Source organism: Acipenser ruthenus, chromosome 23 (genome assembly GCF_902713425.1).
Source record: "Acipenser ruthenus chromosome 23, fAciRut3.2 maternal haplotype, whole genome shotgun sequence".
Classification (NCBI taxonomy): Eukaryota; Metazoa; Chordata; class Actinopteri; order Acipenseriformes; family Acipenseridae; genus Acipenser; species Acipenser ruthenus.
In genome coordinates, this window is record NC_081211.1 from 12,101,816 (window position 1) to 12,129,025 (window position 27,210).

General features: G+C 40.5%; 20 non-coding genes across 20 annotated transcripts; 10 read left to right on the forward strand and 10 right to left on the reverse strand.

Moving 5' to 3' along the window:
• Positions 1–2,112: 2,112 nt before the first annotated feature.
• On the forward strand, positions 2,113–2,319 carry LOC131699816 (small nucleolar RNA U3). The gene has a single exon (XR_009308350.1). It is a non-coding gene; the product is annotated as a small nucleolar RNA U3 (small nucleolar RNA).
• Positions 2,320–3,694: 1,375 nt separating this feature from the next.
• Positions 3,695–3,767, forward strand: trnaf-gaa (transfer RNA phenylalanine (anticodon GAA)). The gene has a single exon. It is a non-coding gene; the product is annotated as a tRNA-Phe (tRNA).
• A 135-nt stretch (positions 3,768–3,902) lies between these two features.
• Positions 3,903–3,976, reverse strand: trnan-guu (transfer RNA asparagine (anticodon GUU)). Its single transcript has one exon. It is a non-coding gene; the product is annotated as a tRNA-Asn (tRNA).
• Positions 3,977–4,917: 941 nt separating this feature from the next.
• Positions 4,918–4,989, reverse strand: trnaw-cca (transfer RNA tryptophan (anticodon CCA)). Its single transcript has one exon. It is a non-coding gene; the product is annotated as a tRNA-Trp (tRNA).
• A 1,694-nt stretch (positions 4,990–6,683) lies between these two features.
• LOC131699820 (small nucleolar RNA U3) lies at positions 6,684–6,890 on the forward strand. Its single transcript, XR_009308354.1, has one exon. It is a non-coding gene; the product is annotated as a small nucleolar RNA U3 (small nucleolar RNA).
• Positions 6,891–8,271: 1,381 nt separating this feature from the next.
• On the forward strand, positions 8,272–8,344 carry trnaf-gaa (transfer RNA phenylalanine (anticodon GAA)). The gene has a single exon. It is a non-coding gene; the product is annotated as a tRNA-Phe (tRNA).
• Positions 8,345–8,479: 135 nt separating this feature from the next.
• trnan-guu (transfer RNA asparagine (anticodon GUU)) lies at positions 8,480–8,553 on the reverse strand. Its single transcript has one exon. It is a non-coding gene; the product is annotated as a tRNA-Asn (tRNA).
• A 940-nt stretch (positions 8,554–9,493) lies between these two features.
• Positions 9,494–9,565, reverse strand: trnaw-cca (transfer RNA tryptophan (anticodon CCA)). Its single transcript has one exon. It is a non-coding gene; the product is annotated as a tRNA-Trp (tRNA).
• A 1,694-nt stretch (positions 9,566–11,259) lies between these two features.
• On the forward strand, positions 11,260–11,466 carry LOC131699798 (small nucleolar RNA U3). The gene has a single exon (XR_009308333.1). It is a non-coding gene; the product is annotated as a small nucleolar RNA U3 (small nucleolar RNA).
• A 1,589-nt stretch (positions 11,467–13,055) lies between these two features.
• On the reverse strand, positions 13,056–13,129 carry trnan-guu (transfer RNA asparagine (anticodon GUU)). The gene has a single exon. It is a non-coding gene; the product is annotated as a tRNA-Asn (tRNA).
• A 2,690-nt stretch (positions 13,130–15,819) lies between these two features.
• LOC131699799 (small nucleolar RNA U3) lies at positions 15,820–16,026 on the forward strand. The gene has a single exon (XR_009308334.1). It is a non-coding gene; the product is annotated as a small nucleolar RNA U3 (small nucleolar RNA).
• Positions 16,027–17,407: 1,381 nt separating this feature from the next.
• trnaf-gaa (transfer RNA phenylalanine (anticodon GAA)) lies at positions 17,408–17,480 on the forward strand. Its single transcript has one exon. It is a non-coding gene; the product is annotated as a tRNA-Phe (tRNA).
• A 135-nt stretch (positions 17,481–17,615) lies between these two features.
• trnan-guu (transfer RNA asparagine (anticodon GUU)) lies at positions 17,616–17,689 on the reverse strand. The gene has a single exon. It is a non-coding gene; the product is annotated as a tRNA-Asn (tRNA).
• Positions 17,690–18,630: 941 nt separating this feature from the next.
• trnaw-cca (transfer RNA tryptophan (anticodon CCA)) lies at positions 18,631–18,702 on the reverse strand. Its single transcript has one exon. It is a non-coding gene; the product is annotated as a tRNA-Trp (tRNA).
• Positions 18,703–20,388: 1,686 nt separating this feature from the next.
• On the forward strand, positions 20,389–20,595 carry LOC131699809 (small nucleolar RNA U3). The gene has a single exon (XR_009308344.1). It is a non-coding gene; the product is annotated as a small nucleolar RNA U3 (small nucleolar RNA).
• A 1,381-nt stretch (positions 20,596–21,976) lies between these two features.
• Positions 21,977–22,049, forward strand: trnaf-gaa (transfer RNA phenylalanine (anticodon GAA)). Its single transcript has one exon. It is a non-coding gene; the product is annotated as a tRNA-Phe (tRNA).
• Positions 22,050–22,184: 135 nt separating this feature from the next.
• On the reverse strand, positions 22,185–22,258 carry trnan-guu (transfer RNA asparagine (anticodon GUU)). The gene has a single exon. It is a non-coding gene; the product is annotated as a tRNA-Asn (tRNA).
• Positions 22,259–23,198: 940 nt separating this feature from the next.
• Positions 23,199–23,270, reverse strand: trnar-ccu (transfer RNA arginine (anticodon CCU)). The gene has a single exon. It is a non-coding gene; the product is annotated as a tRNA-Arg (tRNA).
• Positions 23,271–24,956: 1,686 nt separating this feature from the next.
• LOC131699800 (small nucleolar RNA U3) lies at positions 24,957–25,163 on the forward strand. Its single transcript, XR_009308335.1, has one exon. It is a non-coding gene; the product is annotated as a small nucleolar RNA U3 (small nucleolar RNA).
• A 1,589-nt stretch (positions 25,164–26,752) lies between these two features.
• Positions 26,753–26,826, reverse strand: trnan-guu (transfer RNA asparagine (anticodon GUU)). Its single transcript has one exon. It is a non-coding gene; the product is annotated as a tRNA-Asn (tRNA).
• Positions 26,827–27,210: the final 384 nt, after the last annotated feature.

Sequence of the window (27,210 nt, forward strand, 5' to 3'; positions counted from 1 at the left end):
TTGTGGCAGCGATTCTCATAGGCTACAATCGCTGCTTGATAAGAGCGATTCAGATTGTTCAATATTTTTTTTTTTTTTATTGGCAATGTAGTTGCCATTTGCAAATTCAAAAATAAATTGAACAATCAAAAATGATAATACTTGCTTTTGTATCACACGACAATCTTAAGGTATGCTTTAACGGCTAGGCTGTCTCAAGTTAGTTTGTATTGTTAATACCATACCTCTGTTTGATCGCTATACAATCAATATGTTGTGTAGGCTAAATTGTATAAATAAACGCCCGGAAACATTCAAATCCAAACACGTTAAAAGATGAAATAGTGTGGAATAGAAACAAAGAATTTGACCTCTTCGTGATTTGAACACATAACCCTCTGATCTGGAGTCAGAGGCGCTACCGTTGTGCCACGAAGTCCTGGCAATTTTTGTACTTGTTATGGAATGCTAGAGTGCACAGCAAGCATGCCAAACGCATGGTAATGCCGACGCTCATACTAGGAAAACATTCATTATCACTAGCGTCATGGGAAACAGCCGTCAATAGGTGTTCGTAGCCAGCAGGGCTATGAAGCTGTCGGAAGTGTGTTTGATTCTCAGCTTTAAAAGTAAAGAAAACATAAAACAGTGTGATTTGCATTTATAATGTTCATTAATTGAAACGTAGGCATAAACACAGTTGTATTGGCTGGGAATCGTTTCGGTTCAAATTCTTGGAAAGCAGCTATGCTGAGCAATATATCACCAACGGGGGAAAGCTGGCAGTACTGAGTGACACAGAAGAAGGATTCTCTCAGCGCGTCTCCTCTGAATGCGCACTGGCACAAAGAGGCTTTGCTCATCTAATGACGTGGCGGAATGCAATAATGTATTGGGTTAATTTATCAACAAAAGAAACATAAACAAAAGTGTATGTAATTATTTGTGAATAAACTGTCTTACTTATACGATGGGACCAGGAACTTACATCCGCAATTTAATGATCGGCCAACCACAAAGAGACTTTGTCTTGACCAGTAATTTAAAAACATGCGGCAATGGTTCTACTGGGGATAGCACCCAGGGCCTTCTGCGTGTAAAGCAGACGTGATAATCACTACACTATGGAACCTAGGCAGAACTGTGTCGGTGCTCCTACATTATTGTCTACATGCATCTCAAATAATTACAATGTCATTTATCAGACCCTTCGGCGTTGTCTTTAAAAATTAAACTTCCCAGACCGAACGCAGGCTAACATTAAATTAATGAATCTTAAATATTTTCTATAGAGCCCCATATGCGATTCACAAAATCTACTTAAAAACAAGACAATATCTCATTGTAAGCCTGGTCGAACAAAAGAAGTCTTCAGTGTAATTTTCAACAAAGAGTGCTTTCCACGATTTACGATGCTTTAGAGAGACGGAATATTGGAATTGGCAGCCGAGACTGGGGAATAAAACTGCCCGTGATCAAAGTGGGCAGAAAAGCTGCATATTTTCCATAAGGTATTTTTGAGGAAAGAAAACGGTTCTCTCTGATTTGCAACGTTTCTATGGTTCGGCCCGGCCACTGCCGTGTGTCTGGTTAAAACGATGAGTTCAGTTTTTTTTTCTTCTGCTTGGTAATTCAGTCTTGAGGCAACTGTAGCAGAGTGGCGCAGCGGAAGTGTGCTGGGCCCATAACCCAGAGGTCGATGGATCGAAACCATCCTCTGCTAGCTTGTTTTTCTTCTGTTAGCAAAGTAGTTTTTCTAAAATATAAACTGAACTTATTTGCAAATTCAAAAAATAAATTCATTAACAAAATAGAAAATATTTCGACTAGATGTATGTTTTCAATTTCTTCAAAAAGTAGTCTCAAGCTCGTTGATTCAGTCGCTTTAAAATCCACCTCTATGTCCCGCTGCAGCAGCGCTGTGTGCTGTGGCTCGAGCTTGTTTGACGAGACAGGCAATGCAAAAATGATAAAACTTGCTTTTGTATCACACGACAAACTTAACGTATGCTTTAACGGCTTGGCTGTCTCAAGTTAGTTTGTATTGTTAATGTAACACCTCGTTTTTGCCCAGTCGTTGTATCACATGAATTGAGCTTGCCAGTTGGGGGTGACGGTCTGCCAATACAAGTTAAGACTATATTTGCAAGGATCATTTCTAGAGTGAAACATGTTTTGAAGGGATTGGTCTCGGTATCCCCCAGGAGGAGCGGGAGTCTTTTCTTCTCAGCAACGAGCTGACAATGAGTGTTGTTTTTGGGCACCTGCTCGCTGCTACTGATGACCACTCCAATCTTCAGTCGGTGGATTGTTGAAGGAAGGGGACACATTCTGAGTGCGTATTTCATACTGGTAGAAACGCGGAAAAAAGAAACCATCAAGCCTAAAATTGTTCAGTTGTTTAAATCAATAAGCAAATTTCAAATGGATCATTGCTAATGTTAAAACAATTTAAGAACACTTTAAATAGGGCTTGACTAATATAAAAATATAGGCATGTTATTTGCACTACGCAGGACTAGATTGAGCTTAAAAAAGGCATTACATCTGAAAATAACTTGTGTTTACCCCCACTTACAAGGAAAGCGTCAAACTTTGTATTCGTCCTCGTAACAGTGTTAGAAAATGTAAACAGCAGTTGGAGAATGCCGAAGTCGATCATCCTAGCATGTTAAACGAGGGCATTTCTCTTGTAAGCCACATCCAGTAATAGATCGTTTGTACTGTTCTCAATGGTCCCAGCCTGAGACCACGATCCAATTGTAAAACTTTACAATGCATTAGTAAGACCTTACCTAGAATATTGTGATCAGTTCTGATCACCTCTCTACAAAAAGGATATTGCTGCTCTAGAAAGAGTGCAAAGAAGAGCAACCAGAAATATCCCAGGTTTAAAAGGCATGTTGTATGCAGACAGGCTAAAAGAACTGAATCTATTCAGTCTTGAACAAAAAAGACTACGCGGCGATCTGATTCAGACAATCAACATCCTAAAAGGTAGAGACAATGTCGACCCAGGGGACTTCTTTTTTGACATGAAAAAAGAAACAAGGACCAGCGGTCACAAATGGAGATTACATAAAGGGGCATTCAAAACAGAAAATAGGAGGCACTTTTTTACACAGAGAATTGTGAGGGTCTGGAACCAACTCCCCAGTAATGTTGAAGCTGACACCCTGGGATCCTTCAAGAAGCTGCTTGATGAGAGTCTGGGATCAATAAGCTACTAACTACCAAACGAGCAAGATGGGCTGAATGGCCTCCTCTCGTTTGGAAACTTTCTTATGTTCTTATGTTCCTATATCCTATTGTGCTTGTTAAGCCATAGCGTGAATCTTGAAAACGTCTTGTTTGTTTAACAAAGCCAGCAGTCACTTTATTGATCACCCTGTGGATTAAACGCTATTGGAACACAGATGATTGTGTTGAAGATGTTAATAGACTTTCAATGTACGCGTTGTAGAGCTAAGCCTTTTGTTGAGGCAGTTCAAGCGCTGCACATTCAGGCAGCCGGTTGCAGTCTTTACCTGTTTCCTAGATGTTTGCCATTTGGTCTTACTCTGGAAGGAGTAGAAAAAAAGCTAAACCATTTGTTGAGAACCGCATTTGGGAGAAAACTTAAGTGTTTCAAAATGCATTTGTAAAGTGCATTTGTCTATTAGGTTGTTTATGGTGTGACAAAAAGAATGCTATCTCGAAAACGCAGTCCTGTCAAGCCGAAATAGCGCAGTTGGGAGAGCGTTAGACTGAAGATCTAAAGGTCCCTGGTTCGATCCCGGGTTTCGGCAAACACCAAGACATTTTGTTTTGTTTTGTATTATTTTGAACTAAAAACAGAGCACATTTTTTTCTTCATTGTAATTGGAGGAAATAACAACGTATTAGTGCCATTTTCTAATGTGATTAAGAAATTCAAAAAGCATCGTCCCTGGGTGGGCTTGAACCACCAACCTTCCGGTTAACAGCCGAACGCGCTAACCGATTGCGCCACAGAGACCAACCTGCTCGACCTCTAAAGCATACGGGAGTGATTAGCAAGGCGAGATGCTGCAGAACCTGATCGAGGGAGCAGAACTCAGCCGAACCTGAAACCACATCTAAGAAGAAAGCAACACGGGGCAGGAAAGTCTATGTAATCCATTATGGCAGCACAACATACGTCATTTTGTTAGATAACACACTGGGGGTCCAACACAGCAGTGTGTGTAAATAGCTACAATGGAAACCAAATACTTACGGTTCAAATGGGAATCTTCATCAGATTTTAAGAACACATTTGACATACTTTACACTGCAAAGGAGGAAGGCAGGCAATGCAAATGAGGCGTGATCCATTGCTAAAAAAATACATTAAATCTCCCTTTGTGCTTCTCGGAAGACATACGACGGAGGGCGCACTGCACTTTTTCAGTTTGGGGAATGTTACAAATTAGCAGACTGTGCTTTAAAATACATATAGGGCGGGCTTCTCTGTTACAAAGAATTATCACACTTTGTATTTCTCTCCATGATGCATTGGGACAAAATACGTAGATTCATTAAAACTATTTGGAGAATGCCGGCATCGATCCCGCTACTTCTCGCTCCTTGTATTGTGGCAGCGATTCTCATAGGCTACAATCGCTGCTTGATAAGAGCAATTCAGATTGTTCAATATTTTTTTTTTTTTTATTGGCAATGTAGTTGCCATTTGCAAATTCAAAAATAAATTGAACAATCAAAAATGATAATACTTGCTTTTGTATCACACGACAATCTTAAGGTATGCTTTAACGGCTAGGCTGTCTCAAGTTAGTTTGTATTGTTAATACCATACCTCTGTTTGATCGCTATACAATCAATATGTTGTGTAGGCTAAATTGTATAAATAAACGCCCGGAAACATTCAAATCCAAACACGTTAAAAGATGAAATAGTGTGGAATAGAAACAAAGAATTTGACCTCGACGTGATTTGAACACGTAACCTTCTGATCTGGAGTCAGAGGCGCTACCGTTGCGCCACGAAGTCCTGGCAATTTTTGTACTTGTTATGGAATGCTAGAGTGCACAGCAAGCATGCCAAACGCATGGTAATGCCGACGCTCATACTAGGAAAACATTCATTATCACTAGCGTCATGGGAAACAGCCGTCAATAGGTGTTCGTAGCCAGCAGGGCTATGAAGCTGTCGGAAGTGTGTTTGATTCTCAGCTTTAAAAGTAAAGAAAACATAAAACAGTGCGATTTGCATTTATAATGTTCATTAATTGAAACGTAGGCATAAACACAGTTGTACTGGCTGGGAATCGTTTCGGTTCAAATTCTTGGAAAGCAGCTATGCTGAGCAATATATCACCAACGGGGGAAAGCTGGCAGTACTGAGTGACACAGAAGAAGGATTCTCTCAGCGCGTCTCCTCTGAATGCGCACTGGCACAAAGAGGCTTTGCTCATCTAATGACGTGGTGGAATGCAATAATGTATTGGGTTAATTTATCAACAAAAGAAACATAAACAAAAGTGTATGTAATTATTTGTGAATAAACTGTCTTACTTATACGATGGGACCAGGAACTTACATCCGCAATTTAATGATCGGCCAACCACAAAGAGACTTTGTCTTGACCAGTAATTTAAAAACATGCGGCAATGGTTCTACTGGGGATAGCACCCAGGGCCTTCTGCGTGTAAAGCAGACGTGATAATCACTACACTATGGAACCTAGGCAGAACTGTGTCGGTGCTCCTACATTATTGTCTACATGCATCTCAAATAATTACAATGTCATTTATCAGACCCTTCGGCGTTGTCTTTAAAAATTAAACTTCCCAGACTGAACGCAGGCTAACATTAAATCAATGAATCTTAAATATTTTCTATAGCGCCCCATATGCGATTCACAAAATCTACTTAAAAACAAGACAATATCTCATTGTAAGCCTGGTCGAACAAAAGAAGTCTTCAGTGTAATTTTCAACAAAGAGTGCTTTCCACGATTTACGATGCTTTAGAGAGACGGAATATTGGAATTGGCAGCCGAGACTGGGGAATAAAACTGCCCGTGATCAAAGTGGGCAGAAAAGCTGCATATTTTCCATAAGGTATTTTTGAGGAAAGAAAACGGTTCTCTCTGATTTGCAACGTTTCTATGGTTCGGCCCGGCCACTGCCGTGTGTCTGGTTAAAACGATGAGTTCAGTTTTTTTTTCTTCTGCTTGGTAATTCAGTCTTGAGGCAACTGTAGCAGAGTGGCGCAGCGGAAGCGTGCTGGGCCCATAACCCAGAGGTCGATGGATCGAAACCATCCTCTGCTAGCTTGTTTTTCTTCTGTTAGCAAAGTAGTTTTTCTAAAATATAAACTGAACTGATTTGCAAATTCAAAAAATAAATTCATTAACAAAATAGAAAATATTTCGACTAGATGTATGTTTTCAATTTCTTCAAAAAGTAGTCTCAAGCACGTTGATTCAGTCGCTTTAAAATCCACCTCTATGTCCCGCTGCAGCAGCGCTGTGTGCTGTGGCTCGAGCTTGTTTGACGAGACAGGCAATGCAAAAATGATAAAACTTGCTTTTGTATCACACGACAAACTTAACGTATGCTTTAACGGCTTGGCTGTCTCAAGTTAGTTTGTATTGTTAATGTAACACCTCGTTTTTGCCCAGTCGTTGTATCACATGAATTGAGCTTGCCAGTTGGGGGTGACGGTCTGCCAATACAAGTTAAGACTATATTTACCAGGATCATTTCTAGAGTGAAACATGATTTGAAGGGATTGGTCTCGGTATCCCCCAGGAGGAGCGGGAGTGTTTTCTTCTCAGCAACGAGCTGACAATGAGTGTTGTTTTTGGGCACCTGCTCGCTGCTACTGATGACCACTCCAATCTTCAGTCGATGGATTGTTGAAGGAAGGGGACACATTCTGAGTGCGTATCTCATACTGGTAGAAACGCGGAAAAAAGAAACCATCAGGCCTAAAATTGTTCAGTTGTTTAAATCAATAAGCACATTTCAAATGGATCATTGCTAATGTTAAAACAATTTAAGAACACTTTAAATAGGGCTTGACTAATATAAAAATATAGGCATGTTATTTGCACTACGCAGGACTAGATTGAGCTTAAAAAAAGGCATTACATCTGAAAATAACTTGTGTTTACCCCCACTTACAAGGAAAGCGTCAAACTTTGTATTCGTCCTCGTAACAGTGTTAGAAAATGTAAACAGCAGTTGGAGAATGCCGAAGTCGATCATCCTAGCATGTTAAACGAGGGCATTTCTCATGTAAGCCACATCCAGTAATAGATCGTTTGTACTGTTCTCAATGGTCCGCATCCCAGCCTGAGACCACGATCCAATTGTAAAACTTTACAATGCATTAGTAAGACCTTACCTAGAATATTGTGATCAGTTCTGATCACCTCTCTACAAAAAGGATATTGCTGCTCTAGAAAGAGTGCAAAGAAGAGCAACCAGAAATATCCCAGGTTTAAAAGGCATGTTGTATGCAGACAGGCTAAAAGAATTGAATCTATTCAGTCTTGAACAAAAAAGACTACGCGGCGATCTGATTCAAACATTCAACATCCTAAAAGGTAGAGACAATGTCGACCCAGGGGACTTCTTTTTTGACATGAAAAAAGAAACAAGGACCAGCGGTCACAAATGGAGATTACATAAAGGGGCATTCAAAACAGAAAATAGCAGGCACTTTTTTACACAGAGAATTGTGAGGGTCTGGAACCAACTCCCCAGTAATGTTGAAGCTGACACCCTGGGATCCTTCAAGAAGCTGCTTGATGAGAGTCTGGGATCAATAAGCTACTAACTACCAAACGAGCAAGATGGGCTGAATGGCCTCCTCTCGTTTGGAAACTTTCTTATGTTCTTATGTTCCTATATCCTATTGTGCTTGTTAAGCCATAGCGTGAATCTTGAAAACGTCTTGTTTGTTTAACAAAGCCAGCAGTCACTTTATTGATCACCCTGTGGATTAAACGCTATTGGAACACAGATGATTGTGTTGAAGATGTTAATAGACTTTCAATGTACGCGTTGTAGAGCTAAGCGTTTGTTGAGGCAGTTCAAGCGCTGCACATTCAGGCAGCCGGTTGCAGTCTTTACCTGTTTCCTAGATGTTTGCCATTTGGTCTTACTCTGGAAGGAGTAGAAAAAAAGCTAAACCATTTGTTGAGAACCGCATTTGGGAGAAAACTTAAGTGTTTCAAAATGCATTTGTAAAGTGCATTTGTCTATTAGGTTGTTTATGGTGTGACAAAAAGAATGCTATCTCGAAAACGCAGTCCTGTCAAGCCGAAATAGCTCAGTTGGGAGAGCGTTAGACTGAAGATCTAAAGGTCCCTGGTTCGATCCCGGGTTTCGGCAAACACCAAGACATTTTGTTTTGTTTTGTATTATTTTGAACTAAAAACAGAGCACATTTTTTTCTTCATTGTAATTGGAGGAAATAACAACGTATTAGTGCCATTTTCTAATGTGATTAAGAAATTCAAAAAGCATCGTCCCTGGGTGGGCTTGAACCACCAACCTTCCGGTTAACAGCCGAACGCGCTAACCGATTGCGCCACAGAGACCAACCTGCTCGACCTCTAAAGCATACGGGAGTGATTAGCAAGGCGAGATGCTGCAGAACCTGATCGAGGGAGCAGAACTCAGCCGAACCTGAAACCACATCTCAGAAGAAAGCAACACGGGGCAGGAAAGTCTATGTAATCCATTATGGCAGCACAACATACGTCATTTTGTTAGATAACACACTGGGGGTCCAACACAGCAGTGTGTGTAAATAGCTACAATGGAAACCAAATACTTACGGTTCAAATGGGAATCTTCATCAGATTTTAAGAACACATTTGACATACTTTACACTGCAAAGGAGGAAGGCAGGCAATGCAAATGAGGCGTGATCCATTCCTAAAAAAATACATTAAATCTCCCTTTGTGCTTCTCGGAAGACATACGACGGAGGGCGCACTGCACTTTTTCAGTTTGGGGAATGTTACAAATTAGCAGACTGTGCTTTAAAATACATATAGGGCGGGCTTCTCTGTTACAAAGAATTATCACACTTTGTATTTCTCTCCATGATGCATTGGGACAAAATACGTAGATTCATTAAAACTATTTGGAGAATGCGGGCATCGATCCCGCTACTTCTCGCTCCTTGTATTGTGGCAGCGATTCTCATAGGCTACAATCGCTGCTTGATAAGAGCGATTCAGATTGTTCAATATTTTTTTTTTTTTATTGGCAATGTAGTTGCCATTTGCAAATTCAAAAATAAATTGAACAATCAAAAATGATAATACTTGCTTTTGTATCACACGACAATCTTAAGGTATGCTTTAACGGCTAGGCTGTCTCAAGTTAGTTTGTATTGTTAATACCATACCTCTGTTTGATCGCTATACAATCAATATGTTGTGTAGGCTAAATTGTATAAATAAACGCCCGGAAACATTCAAATCCAAACACGTTAAAAGATGAAATAGTGTGGAATAGAAACAAAGAATTTGACCTCGACGTGATTTGAACACGTAACCTTCTGATATGGAGTCAGAGGCGCTACCGTTGCGCCACGAAGTCCTGGGAATTTTTGTCCTTGTTATGGAATGCTAGAGTGCACAGCAAGCATGCCAAACGCATGGTAATGCCGACGCTCATACTAGGAAAACATTCATTATCACTAGCGTCATGGGAAACAGCCGTCAATAGGTGTTCGTAGCCAGCAGGGCTATGAAGCTGTCGGAAGTGTGTTTGATTCTCAGCTTTAAAAGTAAAGAAAACATAAAACAGTGCGATTTGCATTTATAATGTTCATTAATTGAAACGTAGGCATAAACACAGTTGTACTGGCTGGGAATCGTTTCGGTTCAAATTCTTGGAAAGCAGCTATGCTGAGCAATATATCACCAACGGGGGAAAGCTGGCAGTACTGAGTGACACAGAAGAAGGATTCTCTCAGCGCGTCTCCTCTGAATGCGCACTGGCACAAAGAGGCTTTGCTCATCTAATGACGTGGCGGAATGCAATAATGTATTGGGTTAATTTATCAACAAAAGAAACATAAACAAAAGTGTATGTAATTATTTGTGAATAAACTGTCTTACTTATACGATGGGACCAGGAACTTACATCCGCAATTTAATGATCGGCCAACCACAAAGAGACTTTGTCTTGACCAGTAATTTAAAAACATGCGGCAATGGTTCTACTGGGGATAGCACCCAGGGCCTTCTGCGTGTAAAGCAGACGTGATAATCACTACACTATGGAACCTAGGCAGAACTGTGTCGGTGCTCCTACATTATTGTCTACATGCATCTCAAATAATTACAATGTCATTTATCAGACCCTTCGGCGTTGTCTTTAAAAATTAAACTTCCCAGACCGAACGCAGGCTAACATTAAATCAATGAATCTTAAATATTTTCTATAGCGCCCCATATGCGATTCACAAAATCTACTTAAAAACAAGACAATATCTCATTGTAAGCCTGGTCGAACAAAAGAAGTCTTCAGTGTAATTTTCAACAAAGAGTGCTTTCCACGATTTACGATGCTTTAGAGAGACGGAATATTGGAATTGGCAGCCGAGACTGGGGAATAAAACTGCCCGTGATCAAAGTGGGCAGAAAAGCTGCATATTTTCCATAAGGTATTTTTGAGGAAAGAAAACGGTTCTCTCTGATTTGCAACGTTTCTATGGTTCGGCCCGGCCACTGCCGTGTGTCTGGTTAAAACGATGAGTTCAGTTTTTTTTTCTTCTGCTTGGTAATTCAGTCTTGAGGCAACTGTAGCAGAGTGGCGCAGCGGAAGGGTGCTGGGCCCATAACCCAGAGGTCGATGGATCGAAACCATCCTCTGCTAGCTTGTTTTTCTTCTGTTAGCAAAGTAGTTTTTCTAAAATATAAACTGAACTGATTTGCAAATTCAAAAAATAAATTCATTAACAAAATAAAAAATATTTCGACTAGATGTATGTTTTCAATTTCTTCAAAAAGTAGTCTCAAGCTCGTTGATTCAGTCGCTTTAAAATCCACCTCTATGTCCCGCTGCAGCAGCGCTGTGTGCTGTGGCTCGAGCTTGTTTGACGAGACAGGCAATGCAAAAATGATAAAACTTGCTTTTGTATCACACGACAAACTTAACGTGTGCTTTAACGGCTTGGCTGTCTCAAGTTAGTTTGTATTGTTAATGTAACACCTCGTTTTTGCCCAGTCGTTGTATCACATGAATTGAGCTTGCCAGTTGGGGGTGACGGTCTGCCAATACATGTTAAGACTATATTTGCAAGGATCATTTCTAGAGTGAAACATGTTTTGAAGGGATTGGTCTCGGTATCCCCCAGGAGGAGCGGGAGTGTTTTCTTCTCAGCAACGAGCTGACAATGAGTGTTGTTTTTGGGCACCTGCTCGCTGCTACTGATGACCACTCCAATCTTCAGTCGGTGGATTGTTGAAGGAAGGGGACACATTCTGAGTGCGTATCTCATACTGGTAGAAACGCGGAAAAAAGAAACCATCAAGCCTAAAATTGTTCAGTTGTTTAAATCAATAAGCACATTTCAAATGGATCATTGCTAATGTTAAAACAATTTAAGAACACTTTAAATAGGGCTTGACTAATATAAAAATATAGGCATGTTATTTGCACTACGCAGGACTAGATTGAGCTTAAAAAAAGGCATTACATCTGAAAATAACTTGTGTTTACCCCCACTTACAAGGAAAGCGTCAAACTTTGTATTTGTCCTCGTAACAGTGTTAGAAAATGTAAACAGCAGTTGGAGAATGCCGAAGTCGATCATCCTAGCATGTTAAACGAGGGCATTTCTCATGTAAGCCACATCCAGTAGTAGATCGTTTGTACTGTTCTCAATGGTCCGCATCCCAGCCTGAGACCACGATCCAATTGTAAAACTTTACAATGCATTAGTAAGACCTTACCTAGAATATTGTGATCAGTTCTGATCACCTCTCTACAAAAAGGATATTGCTGCTCTAGAAAGAGTGCAAAGAAGAGCAACCAGAAATATCCCAGGTTTAAAAGGCATGTTGTATGCAGACAGGCTAAAAGAATTGAATCTATTCAGTCTTGAACAAAAAAGACTACGCGGTGATCTGATTCAAACATTCAACATCCTAAAAGGTAGAGACAATGTCGACCCAGGGGACTTCTTTTTTGACATGAAAAAAGAAACAAGGACCAGCGGTCACAAATGGAGATTACATAAAGGGGCATTCAAAACAGAAAATAGGAGGCACTTTTTTACACAGAGAATTGTGAGGGTCTGGAACCAACTCCCCAGTAATGTTGAAGCTGACACCCTGGGATCCTTCAAGAAGCTGCTTGATGAGAGTCTGGGATCAATAAGCTACTAACTACCAAACGAGCAAGATGGGCTGAATGGCCTCCTCTCGTTTGGAAACTTTCTTATGTTCTTATGTTCCTATATCCTATTGTGCTTGTTAAGCCATAGCGTGAATCTTGAAAACGTCTTGTTTGTTTAACAAAGCCAGCAGTCACTTTATTGATCACCCTGTGGATTAAACGCTATTGGAACACAGATGATTGTGTTGAAGATGTTAATAGACTTTCAATGTACGCGTTGTAGAGCTAAGCGTTTGTTGAGGCAGTTCAAGCGCTGCACATTCAGGCAGCCGGTTGCAGTCTTTACCTGTTTCCTAGATGTTTGCCATTTGGTCTTACTCTGGAAGGAGTAGAAAAAAAGCTAAACCATTTGTTGAGAACCGCATATGGGAGAAAACTTAAGTGTTTCAAAATGCATTTGTAAAGTGCATTTGTCTATTAGGTTGTTTATGGTGTGACAAAAAGAATGCTATCTCGAAAACGCAGTCCTGTCAAGCCGAAATAGCTCAGTTGGGAGAGTGTTAGACTGAAGACCTAAAGGTCTCTGGTTCGATCCCGGGTTTCGGCAAACACCAAGACATTTTGTTTTGTTTTGTATTATTTTGAACTAAAAACAGAGCACATTTTTTTCTTCATTGTAATTGAAGGAAATAACAACGTATTAGTGCCATTTTCTAATGTGATTAAGAAATTCAAAAAGCATCGTCCCTGGGTGGGCTTGAACCACCAACCTTCCGGTTAACAGCCGAACGCGCTAACCGATTGCGCCACAGAGACCAACCTGCTCGACTTCTAAAGCATACGGGAGTGATTAGCAAGGCGAGATGCTGCAGAACCTGATCGAGGGAGCAGAACTCAGCCGAACCTGAAACCACATCTAAGAAGAAAGCAACACGGGGCAGGAAAGTCTATGTAATCCATTATGGCAGCACAACATACGTCATTTTGTTAGATAACACACTGGGGGTCCAACACAGCAGTGTGTGTAAATAGCTACAATGGAAACCAAATACTTACGGTTCAAATGGGAATCTTCATCAGATTTTAAGAACACATTTGACATACTTTACACTGCAAAGGAGGAAGGCAGGCAATGCAAATGAGGCGTGATCCATTGCTAAAAAAATACATTAAATCTCCCTTTGTGCTTCTCGGAAGACATACGACGGAGGGCGCACTGCACTTTTTCAGTTTGGGGAATGTTACAAATTAGCAGACTGTGCTTTAAAATACATATAGGGCGGGCTTCTCTGTTACAAAGAATTATCACACTTTGTATTTCTCTCCATGATGCATTGGGACAAAATACGTAGATTCATTAAAACTATTTGGAGAATGCGGGCATCGATCCCGCTACTTCTCGCTCCTTGTATTGTGGCAGCGATTCTCATAGGCTACAATCGCTGCTTGATAAGAGCAATTCAGATTGTTCAATATTTTTTTTTTTTTTATTGGCAATGTAGTTGCCATTTGCAAATTCAAAAATAAATTGAACAATCAAAAATGATAATACTTGCTTTTGTATCACACGACAATCTTAAGGTATGCTTTAACGGCTAGGCTGTCTCAAGTTAGTTTGTATTGTTAATACCATACCTCTGTTTGATCGCTATACAATCAATATGTTGTGTAGGCTAAATTGTATAAATAAACGCCCGGAAACATTCAAATCCAAACACGTTAAAAGATGAAATAGTGTGGAATAGAAACAAAGAATTTGACCTCGACGTGATTTAACCACGTAACCTTCTGATCTGGAGTCAGAGGCGCTACCGTTGCGCCACGAAGTCCTGGGAATTTTTGTCCTTGTTATGGAATGCTAGAGTGCACAGCAAGCATGCCAAACGCATGGTAATGCCGACGCTCATACTAGGAAAACATTCATTATCACTAGCGTCATGGGAAACAGCCGTCAATAGGTGTTCGTAGCCAGCAGGGCTATGAAGCTGTCGGAAGTGTGTTTGATTCTCAGCTTTAAAAGTAAAGAAAACATAAAACAGTGCGATTTGCATTTATAATGTTCATTAATTGAAACGTAGGCATAAACACAGTTGTACTGGCTGGGAATCGTTTCGGTTCAAATTCTTGGAAAGCAGCTATGCTGAGCAATATATCACCAACGGGGGAAAGCTGGCAGTACTGAGTGACACAGAAGAAGGATTCTCTCAGCGCGTCTCCTCTGAATGCGCACTGGCACAAAGAGGCTTTGCTCATCTAATGACGTGGCGGAATGCAATAATGTATTGGGTTAATTTATCAACAAAAGAAACATAAACAAAAGTGTATGTAATTATTTGTGAATAAACTGTCTTACTTATACGATGGGACCAGGAACTTACATCCGCAATTTAATGATCGGCCAACCACAAAGAGACTTTGTCTTGACCAGTAATTTAAAAACATGCGGCAATGGTTCTACTGGGGATAGCACCCAGGGCCTTCTGCGTGTAAAGCAGACGTGATAATCACTACACTATGGAACCTAGGCAGAACTGTGTCGGTGCTCCTACATTATTGTCTACATGCATCTCAAATAATTACAATGTCATTTATCAGACCCTTCGGCGTTGTCTTTAAAAATTAAACTTCCCAGACCGAACGCAGGCTAACATTAAATCAATGAATCTTAAATATTTTCTATAGCGCCCCATATGCGATTCACAAAATCTACTTAAAAACAAGACAATATCTCATTGTAAGCCTGGTCGAACAAAAGAAGTCTTCAGTGTAATTTTCAACAAAGAGTGCTTTCCACGATTTACGATGCTTTAGAGAGACGGAATATTGGAATTGGCAGCCGAGACTGGGGAATAAAACTGCCCGTGATCAAAGTGGGCAGAAAAGCTGCATATTTTCCATAAGGTATTTTTGAGGAAAGAAAACGGTTCTCTCTGATTTGCAACGTTTCTATGGTTCGGCCCGGCCACTGCCGTGTGTCTGGTTAAAACGATGAGTTCAGTTTTTTTTTCTTCTGCTTGGTAATTCAGTCTTGAGGCAACTGTAGCAGAGTGGCGCAGCGGAAGCGTGCTGGGCCCATAACCCAGAGGTCGATGGATCGAAACCATCCTCTGCTAGCTTGTTTTTCTTCTGTTAGCAAAGTAGTTTTTCTAAAATATAAACTGAACTGATTTGCAAATTCAAAAAATAGAAAATATTTCGACTAGATGTATGTTTTCAATTTCTTCAAAAAGTAGTCTCAAGCTCGTTGATTCAGTCGCTTTAAAATCCACCTCTATGTCCCGCTGCAGCAGCGCTGTGTGCTGTGGCTCGAGCTTGTTTGACGAGACAGGCAATGCAAAAATGATAAAACTTACTTTTGTATCACACGACAAACTTAACGTGTGCTTTAACGGCTTGGCTGTCTCAAGTTAGTTTGTATTGTTAATGTAACACCTCGTTTTTGCCCAGTCGTTGTATCACATGAATTGAGCTTGCCAGTTGGGGGTGACGGTCTGCCAATACAAGTTAAGACTATATTTGCAAGGATCATTTCTAGAGTGAAACATGTTTTGAAGGGATTGGTCTCGGTATCCCCCAGGAGGAGCGGGAGTGTTTTCTTCTCAGCAACGAGCTGACAATGAGTGTTGTTTTTGGGCACCTGCTCGCTGCTACTGATGACCACTCCAATCTTCAGTCGGTGGATTGTTGAAGGAAGGGGACACATTCTGAGTGCGTATCTCATACTGGTAGAAACGCGGAAAAAAGAAACCATCAAGCCTAAAATTGTTCAGTTGTTTAAATCAATAAGCAAATTTCAAATGGATCATTGCTAATGTTAAAACAATTTAAGAACACTTTAAATAGGGCTTGACTAATATAAAAATATAGGCATGTTATTTGCACTACGCAGGACTAGATTGAGCTTAAAAAAAGGCATTACATCTGAAAATAACTTGTGTTTACCCCCACTTACAAGGAAAGCGTCAAACTTTGTATTCGTCCTCGTAACAGTGTTAGAAAATGTAAACAGCAGTTGGAGAATGCCGAAGTCGATCATCCTAGCATGTTAAACGAGGGCATTTCTCATGTAAGCCACATCCAGTAATAGATCGTTTGTACTGTTCTCAATGGTCCGCATCCCAGCCTGAGACCACGATCCAATTGTAAAACTTTACAATGCATTAGTAAGACCTTACCTAAAATATTGTGATCAGTTCTGATCACCTCTCTACAAAAAGGATATTGCTGCTCTAGAAAGAGTGCAAAGAAGAGCAACCAGAAATATCCCAGGTTTAAAAGGCATGTTGTATGCAGACAGGCTAAAAGAACTGAATCTATTCAGTCTTGAACAAAAAAGACTACGCGGCGATCTGATTCAAACATTCAACATCCTAAAAGGTAGAGACAATGTCGACCCAGGGGACTTCTTTTTTGACATGAAAAAAGAAACAAGGACCAGCGGTCACAAATGGAGATTACATAAAGGGGCATTCAAAACAGAAAATAGGAGGCACTTTTTTACACAGAGAATTGTGAGGGTCTGGAACCAACTCCCCAGTAATGTTGAAGCTGACACCCTGGGATCCTTCAAGAAGCTGCTTGATGAGAGTCTGGGATCAATAAGCTACTAACTACCAAACGAGCAAGATGGGCTGAATGGCCTCCTCTCGTTTGGAAACTTTCTTATGTTCTTATGTTCCTATATCCTATTGTGCTTGTTAAGCCATAGCGTGAATCTTGAAAACGTCTTGTTTGTTTAACAAAGCCAGCAGTCACTTTATTGATCACCCTGTGGATTAAACGCTATTGGAACACAGATGATTGTGTTGAAGATGTTAATAGACTTTCAATGTACGCGTTGTAGAGCTAAGCGTTTGTTGAGGCAGTTCAAGCGCTGCACATTCAGGCAGCCGGTTGCAGTCTTTACCTGTTTCCTAGATGTTTGCCATTTGGTCTTACTCTGGAAGGAGTAGAACAAAAGCTAAACCATTTGTTGAGAACCGCATTTGGGAGAAAACTTAAGTGTTTCAAAATGCATTTGTAAAGTGCATTTGTCTATTAGGTTGTTTATGGTGTGACAAAAAGAATGCTATCTCGAAAACGCAGTCCTGTCAAGCCGAAATAGCTCAGTTGGGAGAGCGTTAGACTGAAGATCTAAAGGTCCCTGGTTCGATCCCGGGTTTCGGCAAACACCAAGACATTTTGTTTTGTTTTGTATTATTTTGAACTAAAAACAGAGCACATTTTTTTCTTCATTGTAATTGGAGGAAATAACAACGTATTAGTGCCATTTTCTAATGTGATTAAGAAATTCAAAAAGCATCGTCCCTGGGTGGGCTTGAACCACCAACCTTCCGGTTAACAGCCGAACGCGCTAACCGATTGCGCCACAGAGACCAACCTGCTCGACCTCTAAAGCATACGGGAGTGATTAGCAAGGCGAGATGCTGCAGAACCTGATCGAGGGAGCAGAACTCAGCCGAACCTGAAACCACATCTAAGAAGAAAGCAACACGGGGCAGGAAAGTCTATGTAATCCATTATGGCAGCACAACATACGTCATTTTGTTAGATAACACACTGGGGGTCCAACACAGCAGTGTGTGTAAATAGCTACAATGGAAACCAAATACTTACGGTTCAAATGGGAATCTTCATCAGATTTTAAGAACACATTTGACATACTTTACACTGCAAAGGAGGAAGGCAGGCAATGCAAATGAGGCGTGATCCATTGCTAAAAAAATACATTAAATCTCCCTTTGTGCTTCTCGGAAGACATACGACGGAGGGCGCACTGCACTTTTTCAGTTTGGGGAATGTTACAAATTAGCAGACTGTGCTTTAAAATACATATAGGGCGGGCTTCTCTGTTACAAAGAATTATCACACTTTGTATTTCTCTCCATGATGCATTGGGACAAAATACGTAGATTCATTAAAACTATTTGGAGAATGCGGGCATCGATCCCGCTACTTCTCGCTCCTTGTATTGTGGCAGCGATTCTCATAGGCTACAATCGCTGCTTGATAAGAGCAATTCAGATTGTTCAATATTTTTTTTTTTTTTATTGGCAATGTAGTTGCCATTTGCAAATTCAAAAATAAATTGAACAATCAAAAATGATAATACTTGCTTTTGTATCACACGACAATCTTAAGGTATGCTTTAACGGCTAGGCTGTCTCAAGTTAGTTTGTATTGTTAATACCATACCTCTGTTTGATCGCTATACAATCAATATGTTGTGTAGGCTAAATTGTATAAATAAACGCCCGGAAACATTCAAATCCAAACACGTTAAAAGATGAAATAGTGTGGAATAGAAACAAAGAATTTGACCTCGACGTGATTTGAACACGTAACCTTCTGATCTGGAGTCAGAGGCGCTACCGTTGCGCCACGAAGTCCTGGCAATTTTTGTACTTGTTATGGAATGCTAGAGTGCACAGCAAGCATGCCAAACGCATGGTAATGCCGACGCTCATACTAGGAAAACATTCAAGCGTCATGGGAAACAGCCGTCAATAGGTGTTCGTAGCCAGCAGGGCTATGAAGCTGTCGGAAGTGTGTTTGATTCTCAGCTTTAAAAGTAAAGAAAACATAAAACAATGCGATTTGCTTTTATAATGTTCATTAATTGAAACGTAGGCATAAACACAGTTGTACTGGCTGGGAATCGTTTCGGTTCAAATTCTTGGAAAGCAGCTATGCTGAGCAATATATCACCAACGGGGGAAAGCTGGCAGTACTGAGTGACACAGAAGAAGGATTCTCTCAGCGTGTCTCCTCTGAATGCGCACTGGCACAAAGAGGCTTTGCTCATCTAATGACGTGGCGGAATGCAATAATGTATTGGGTTAATTTATCAACAAAAGAAACATAAACAAAAGTGTATGTAATTATTTGTGAATAAACTGTCTTACTTATACGATGGGACCAGGAACTTACATCCGCAATTTAATGATCGGCCAACCACAAAGAGACTTTGTCTTGACCAGTAATTTAAAAACATGCGGCAATGGTTCTACTGGGGATAGCACCCAGGGCCTTCTGCGTGTAAAGCAGACGTGATAATCACTACACTATGGAACCTAGGCAGAACTGTGTCGGTGCTCCTACATTATTGTCTACATGCATCTCAAATAATTACAATGTCATTTATCAGACCCTTCGGCGTTGTCTTTAAAAATTAAACTTCCCAGACCGAACGCAGGCTAACATTAAATCAATGAATCTTAAATATTTTCTATAGCGCCCCATATGCGATTCACAAAATCTAATTAAAAACAAGACAATATCTCATTGTAAGCCTGGTCGAACAAAAGAAGTCTTCAGTGTAATTTTCAACAAAGAGTGCTTTCCACGATTTACGATGCTTTAGAGAGACGGAATATTGGAATTGGCAGCCGAGACTGGGGAATAAAACTGCCCGTGATCAAAGTGGGCAGAAAAGCTGCATATTTTCCATAAGGTATTTTTGAGGAAAGAAAACGGTTCTCTCTGATTTGCAACGTTTCTATGGTTCGGCCCGGCCACTGCCGTGTGTCTGGTTAAAACGATGAGTTCAGTTTTTTTTTCTTCTGCTTGGTAATTCAGTCTGGAGGCAACTGTAGCAGAGTGGCGCAGCGGAAGCATGCTGGGCCCATAACCCAGAGGTCGATGGATCGAAACCATCCTCTGCTAGCTTGTTTTTCTTCTGTTAGCAAAGTAGTTTTTCTAAAATATAAACTGAACTGATTTGCAAATTCAAAAAATAAATTCATTAACAAAATAGAAAATATTTCGACTAGATGTATGTTTTCAATTTCTTCAAAAAGTAGTCTCAAGCTCGTTGATTCAGTCGCTTTAAAATCCACCTCTATGTCCCGCTGCAGCAGCGCTGTGTGCTGTGGCTCGAGCTTGTTTGACGAGACAGGCAATGCAAAAATGATAAAACTTGCTTTTGTATCACACGACAAACTTAACGTATGCTTTAACGGCTTGGCTGTCTCAAGTTAGTTTGTATTGTTAATGTAACACCTCGTTTTTGCTCAGTCGTTGTATCACATGAATTGAGCTTGCCAGTTGGGGGTGACGGTCTGCCAATACAAGTTAAGACTATGTTTGCAAGGATCATTTCTAGAGTGAAACATGTTTTGAAGGGATTGGTCTCGGTATCCCCCAGGAGGAGCGGGAGTGTTTTCTTCTCAGCAACGAGCTGACAATGAGTGTTGTTTTTGGGCACCTGCTCGCTGCTACTGATGACCACTCCAATCTTCAGTCGGTGGATTGTTGAAGGAAGGGGACACATTCTGAGTGCGTATCTCATACTGGTAGAAACGCGGAAAAAAGAAACCATCAAGCCTAAAATTGTTCAGTTGTTTAAATCAATAAGTACATTTCAAATGGATCATTGCTAATGTTAAAACAATTTAAGAACACTTTAAATAGGGCTTGACTAATATAAAAATATAGGCATGTTATTTGCACTACGCAGGACTAGATTGAGCTTAAAAAAAGGCATTACATCTGAAAATAACTTGTGTTTACCCCCACTTACAAGGAAAGCGTCAAACTTTGTATTCGTCCTCGTAACAGTGTTAGAAAATGTAAACAGCAGTTGGAGAATGCCGAAGTCGATCATCCTAGCATGTTAAACGAGGGCATTTCTCATGTAAGCCACATCCAGTAATAGATCGTTTGTACTGTTCTCAATGGTCCGCATCCCAGCCTGAGACCACGATCCAATTGTAAAACTTTACAATGCATTAGTAAGACCTTACCTAAAATATTGTGATCAGTTCTGATCACCTCTCTACAAAAAGGATATTGCTGCTCTAGAAAGAGTGCAAAGAAGAGCAACCAGAAATATCCCAGGTTTAAAAGGCATGTTGTATGCAGACAGGCTAAAAGAACTGAATCTATTCAGTCTTGAACAAAAAAGACTACGCGGCGATCTGATTCAAACATTCAACATCCTAAAAGGTAGAGACAATGTCGACCCAGGGGACTTCTTTTTTGACATGAAAAAAGAAACAAGGACCAGCGGTCACAAATGGAGATTACATAAAGGGGCATTCAAAACAGAAAATAGGAGGCACTTTTTTACACAGAGAATTGTGAGGGTCTGGAACCAACTCCCCAGTAATGTTGAAGCTGACACCCTGGGATCCTTCAAGAAGCTGCTTGATGAGAGTCTGGGATCAATAAGCTACTAACTACCAAACGAGCAAGATGGGCTGAATGGCCTCCTCTCGTTTGGAAACTTTCTTATGTTCTTATGTTCCTATATCCTATTGTGCTTGTTAAGCCATAGCGTGAATCTTGAAAACGTCTTGTTTGTTTAACAAAGCCAGCAGTCACTTTATTGATCACCCTGTGGATTAAACGCTATTGGAACACAGATGATTGTGTTGAAGATGTTAATAGACTTTCAATGTACGCGTTGTAGAGCTAAGCGTTTGTTGAGGCAGTTCAAGCGCTGCACATTCAGGCAGCCGGTTGCAGTCTTTACCTGTTTCCTAGATGTTTGCCATTTGGTCTTACTCTGGAAGGAGTAGAACAAAAGCTAAACCATTTGTTGAGAACCGCATTTGGGAGAAAACTTAAGTGTTTCAAAATGCATTTGTAAAGTGCATTTGTCTATTAGGTTGTTTATGGTGTGACAAAAAGAATGCTATCTCGAAAACGCAGTCCTGTCAAGCCGAAATAGCTCAGTTGGGAGAGCGTTAGACTGAAGATCTAAAGGTCCCTGGTTCGATCCCGGGTTTCGGCAAACACCAAGACATTTTGTTTTGTTTTGTATTATTTTGAACTAAAAACAGAGCACATTTTTTTCTTCATTGTAATTGGAGGAAATAACAACGTATTAGTGCCATTTTCTAATGTGATTAAGAAATTCAAAAAGCATCGTCCCTGGGTGGGCTTGAACCACCAACCTTCCGGTTAACAGCCGAACGCGCTAACCGATTGCGCCACAGAGACCAACCTGCTCGACCTCTAAAGCATACGGGAGTGATTAGCAAGGCGAGATGCTGCAGAACCTGATCGAGGGAGCAGAACTCAGCCGAACCTGAAACCACATCTAAGAAGAAAGCAACACGGGGCAGGAAAGTCTATGTAATCCATTATGGCAGCACAACATACGTCATTTTGTTAGATAATACACTGGGGGTCCAACACAGCAGTGTGTGTAAATAGCTACAATGGAAACCAAATACTTACGGTTCAAATGGGAATCTTCATCAGATTTTAAGAACACATTTGACATACTTTACACTGCAAAGGAGGAAGGCAGGCAATGCAAATGAGGCGTGATCCATTGCTAAAAAAATACATTAAATCTCCCTTTGTGCTTCTCGGAAGACATACGACGGAGGGCGCACTGCACTTTTTCAGTTTGGGGAATGTTACAAATTAGCAGACTGTGCTTTAAAATACATATAGGGCGGGCTTCTCTGTTACAAAGAATTATCACACTTTGTATTTCTCTCCATGATGCATTGGGACAAAATACGTAGATTCATTAAAACTATTTGGAGAATGCGGGCATCGATCCCGCTACTTCTCGCTCCTTGTATTGTGGCAGCGATTCTCATAGGCTACAATCGCTGCTTGATAAGAGCGATTCAGATTGTTCAATATTTTTTTTTTTTTATTGGCAATGTAGTTGCCATTTGCAAATTCAAAAATAAATTGAACAATCAAAAATGATAATACTTGCTTTTGTATCACACGACAATCTTAAGGTATGCTTTAACGGCTAGGCTGTCTCAAGTTAGTTTGTATTGTTAATACCATACCTCTGTTTGATCGCTATACAATCAATATGTTGTGTAGGCTAAATTGTATAAATAAACGCCCGGAAACATTCAAATCCAAACACGTTAAAAGATGAAATAGTGTGGAATAGAAACAAAGAATTTGACCTCGACGTGATTTGAACACGTAACCTTCTGATCAGGAGTCAGAGGCGCTACCGTTGCGCCACGAAGTCCTGGCAATTTTTGTACTTGTTATGGAATGCTAGAGTGCACAGCAAGCATGCCAAACGCATGGTAATGCCGACGCTCATACTAGGAAAACATTCAAGCGTCATGGGAAACAGCCGTCAATAGGTGTTCGTAGCCAGCAGGGCTATGAAGCTGTCGGAAGTGTGTTTGATTCTCAGCTTTAAAAGTAAAGAAAACATAAAACAATGCGATTTGCTTTTATAATGTTCATTAATTGAAACGTAGGCATAAACACAGTTGTACTGGCTGGGAATCGTTTCGGTTCAAATTCTTGGAAAGCAGCTATGCTGAGCAATATATCACCAACGGGGGAAAGCTGGCAGTACTGAGTGACACAGAAGAAGGATTCTCTCAGCGTGTCTCCTCTGAATGCGCACTGGCACAAAGAGGCTTTGCTCATCTAATGACGTGGCGGAATGCAATAATGTATTGGGTTAATTTATCAACAAAAGAAACATAAACAAAAGTGTATGTAATTATTTGTGAATAAACTGTCTTACTTATACGATGGGACCAGGAACTTACATCCGCAATTTAATGATCGGCCAACCACAAAGAGACTTTGTCTTGACCAGTAATTTAAAAACATGCGGCAATGGTTTTACTGGGGATAGCACCCAGGGCCTTCTGCGTGTAAAGCAGACGTGATAATCACTACACTATGGAACCTAGGCAGAACTGTGTCGGTGCTCCTACATTATTGTCTACATGCATCTCAAATAATTACAATGTCATTTATCAGACCCTTCGGCGTTGTCTTTAAAAATTAAACTTCCCAGACCGAACGCAGGCTAACATTAAATCAATGAATCTTAAATATTTTCTATAGCGCCCCATATGCGATTCACAAAATCTACTTAAAAACAAGACAATATCTCATTGTAAGCCTGGTCGAACAAAAGAAGTCTTCAGTGTAATTTTAAACAAAGAGTGCTTTCCACGATTTACGATGCTTTAGAGAGACGGAATATTGGAATTGGCAGCCGAGACTGGGGAATAAAACTGCCCGTGATCAAAGTGGGCAGAAAAGCTGCATATTTTCCATAAGGTATTTTTGAGGAAAGAAAACGGTTCTCTCTGATTTGCAACGTTTCTATGGTTCGGCCCGGCCACTGCCGTGTGTCTGGTTAAAACGATGAGTTCAGTTTTTTTTTCTTCTGCTTGGTAATTCAGTCTTGAGGCAACTGTAGCAGAGTGGCGCAGCGGAAGCATGCTGGGCCCATAACCCAGAGGTCGATGGATCGAAACCATCCTCTGCTAGCTTGTTTTTCTTCTGTTAGCAAAGTAGTTTTTCTAAAATATAAACTGAACTGATTTGCAAATTCAAAAAATAAATTCATTAACAAAATAGAAAATATTTCGACTAGATGTATGTTTTCAATTTCTTCAAAAAGTAGTCTCAAGCTCGTTGATTCAGTCGCTTTAAAATCCACCTCTATGTCCCGCTGCAGCAGCGCTGTGTGCTGTGGCTCGAGCTTGTTTGACGAGACAGGCAATGCAAAAATGATAAAACTTGCTTTTGTATCACACGACAAACTTAACGTATGCTTTAACGGCTTGGCTGTCTCAAGTTAGTTTGTATTGTTAATGTAACACCTCGTTTTTGCCCATTCGTTGTATCACATGAATTGAGCTTGCCAGTTGGGGGTGACGGTCTGCCAATACAAGTTAAGACTATATTTGCAAGGATCATTTCTAGAGTGAAACATGTTTTGAAGGGATTGGTCTCGGTATCCCCCAGGAGGAGCGGGAGTGTTTTCTTCTCAGCAACGAGCTGACAATGAGTGTTGTTTTTGGGCACCTGCTCGCTGCTACTGATGACCACTCCAATCTTCAGTCGGTGGATTGTTGAAGGAAGGGGACACATTCTGAGTGCGTATCTCATACTGGTAGAAACGCGGAAAAAAGAAACCATCAAGCCTAAAATTGTTCAGTTGTTTAAATCAATAAGCACATTTCAAATGGATCATTGCTAATGTTAAAACAATTTAAGAACACTTTAAATAGGGCTTGACTAATATAAAAATATAGGCATGTTATTTGCACTACGCAGGACTAGATTGAGCTTAAAAAAAGGCATTACATCTGAAAATAACTTGTGTTTACCCCCACTTACAAGGAAAGCGTCAAACTTTGTATTCGTCCTCGTAACAGTGTTAGAAAATGTAAACAGCAGTTGGAGAATGCCGAAGTCGATCATCCTAGCATGTTAAACGAGGGCATTTCTCATGTAAGCCACATCCAGTAATAGATCGTTTGTACTGTTCTCAATGGTCCGCATCCCAGCCTGAGACCACGATCCAATTGTAAAACTTTACAATGCATTAGTAAGACCTTACCTAAAATATTGTGATCAGTTCTGATCACCTCTCTACAAAAAGGATATTGCTGCTCTAGAAAGAGTGCAAAGAAGAGCAACCAGAAATATCCCAGGTTTAAAAGGCATGTTGTATGCAGACAGGCTAAAAGAACTGAATCTATTCAGTCTTGAACAAAAAAGACTACGCGGCGATCTGATTCAAACATTCAACATCCTAAAAGGTAGAGACAATGTCGACCCAGGGGACTTCTTTTTTGACATGAAAAAAGAAACAAGGACCAGCGGTCACAAATGGAGATTACATAAAGGGGCATTCAAAACAGAAAATAGGAGGCACTTTTTTACACAGAGAATTGTGAGGGTCTGGAACCAACTCCCCAGTAATGTTGAAGCTGACACCCTGGGATCCTTCAAGAAGCTGCTTGATGAGAGTCTGGGATCAATAAGCTACTAACTACCAAACGAGCAAGATGGGCTGAATGGCCTCCTCTCGTTTGGAAACTTTCTTATGTTCTTATGTTCCTATATCCTATTGTGCTTGTTAAGCCATAGCGTGAATCTTGAAAACGTCTTGTTTGTTTAACAAAGCCAGCAGTCACTTTATTGATCACCCTGTGGATTAAACGCTATTGGAACACAGATGATTGTGTTGAAGATGTTAATAGACTTTCAATGTACGCGTTGTAGAGCTAAGCGTTTGTTGAGGCAGTTCAAGCGCTGCACATTCAGGCAGCCGGTTGCAGTCTTTACCTGTTTCCTAGATGTTTGCCATTTGGTCTTACTCTGGAAGGAGTAGAACAAAAGCTAAACCATTTGTTGAGAACCGCATTTGGGAGAAAACTTAAGTGTTTCAAAATGCATTTGTAAAGTGCATTTGTCTATTAGGTTGTTTATGGTGTGACAAAAAGAATGCTATCTCGAAAACGCAGTCCTGTCAAGCCGAAATAGCTCAGTTGGGAGTGCGTTAGACTGAAGATCTAAAGGTCCCTGGTTCGATCCCGGTTTTCGGCAAACACCAAGACATTTTGTTTTGTTTTGTATTATTTTGAACTAAAAACAGAGCACATTTTTTTCTTCATTGTAATTGGAGGAAATAACAACGTATTAGTGCCATTTTCTAATGTGATTAAGAAATTCAAAAAGCATCGTCCCTGGGTGGGCTTGAACCACCAACCTTCCGGTTAACAGCCGAACGCGCTAACCGATTGCGCCACAGAGACCAACCTGCTCGACCTCTAAAGCATACGGGAGTGATTAGCAAGGCGAGATGCTGCAGAACCTGATCGAGGGAGCAGAACTCAGCCGAACCTGAAACCACATCTAAGAAGAAAGCAACACGGGGCAGGAAAGTCTATGTAATCCATTATGGCAGCACAACATACGTCATTTTGTTAGATAACACACTGGGGGTCCAACACAGCAGTGTGTGTAAATAGCTACAATGGAAACCAAATACTTACGGTTCAAATGGGAATCTTCATCAGATTTTAAGAACACATTTGACATACTTTACACTGCAAAGGAGGAAGGCAGGCAATGCAAATGAGGCGTGATCCATTGCTAAAAAAATACATTAAATCTCCCTTTGTGCTTCTCGGAAGACA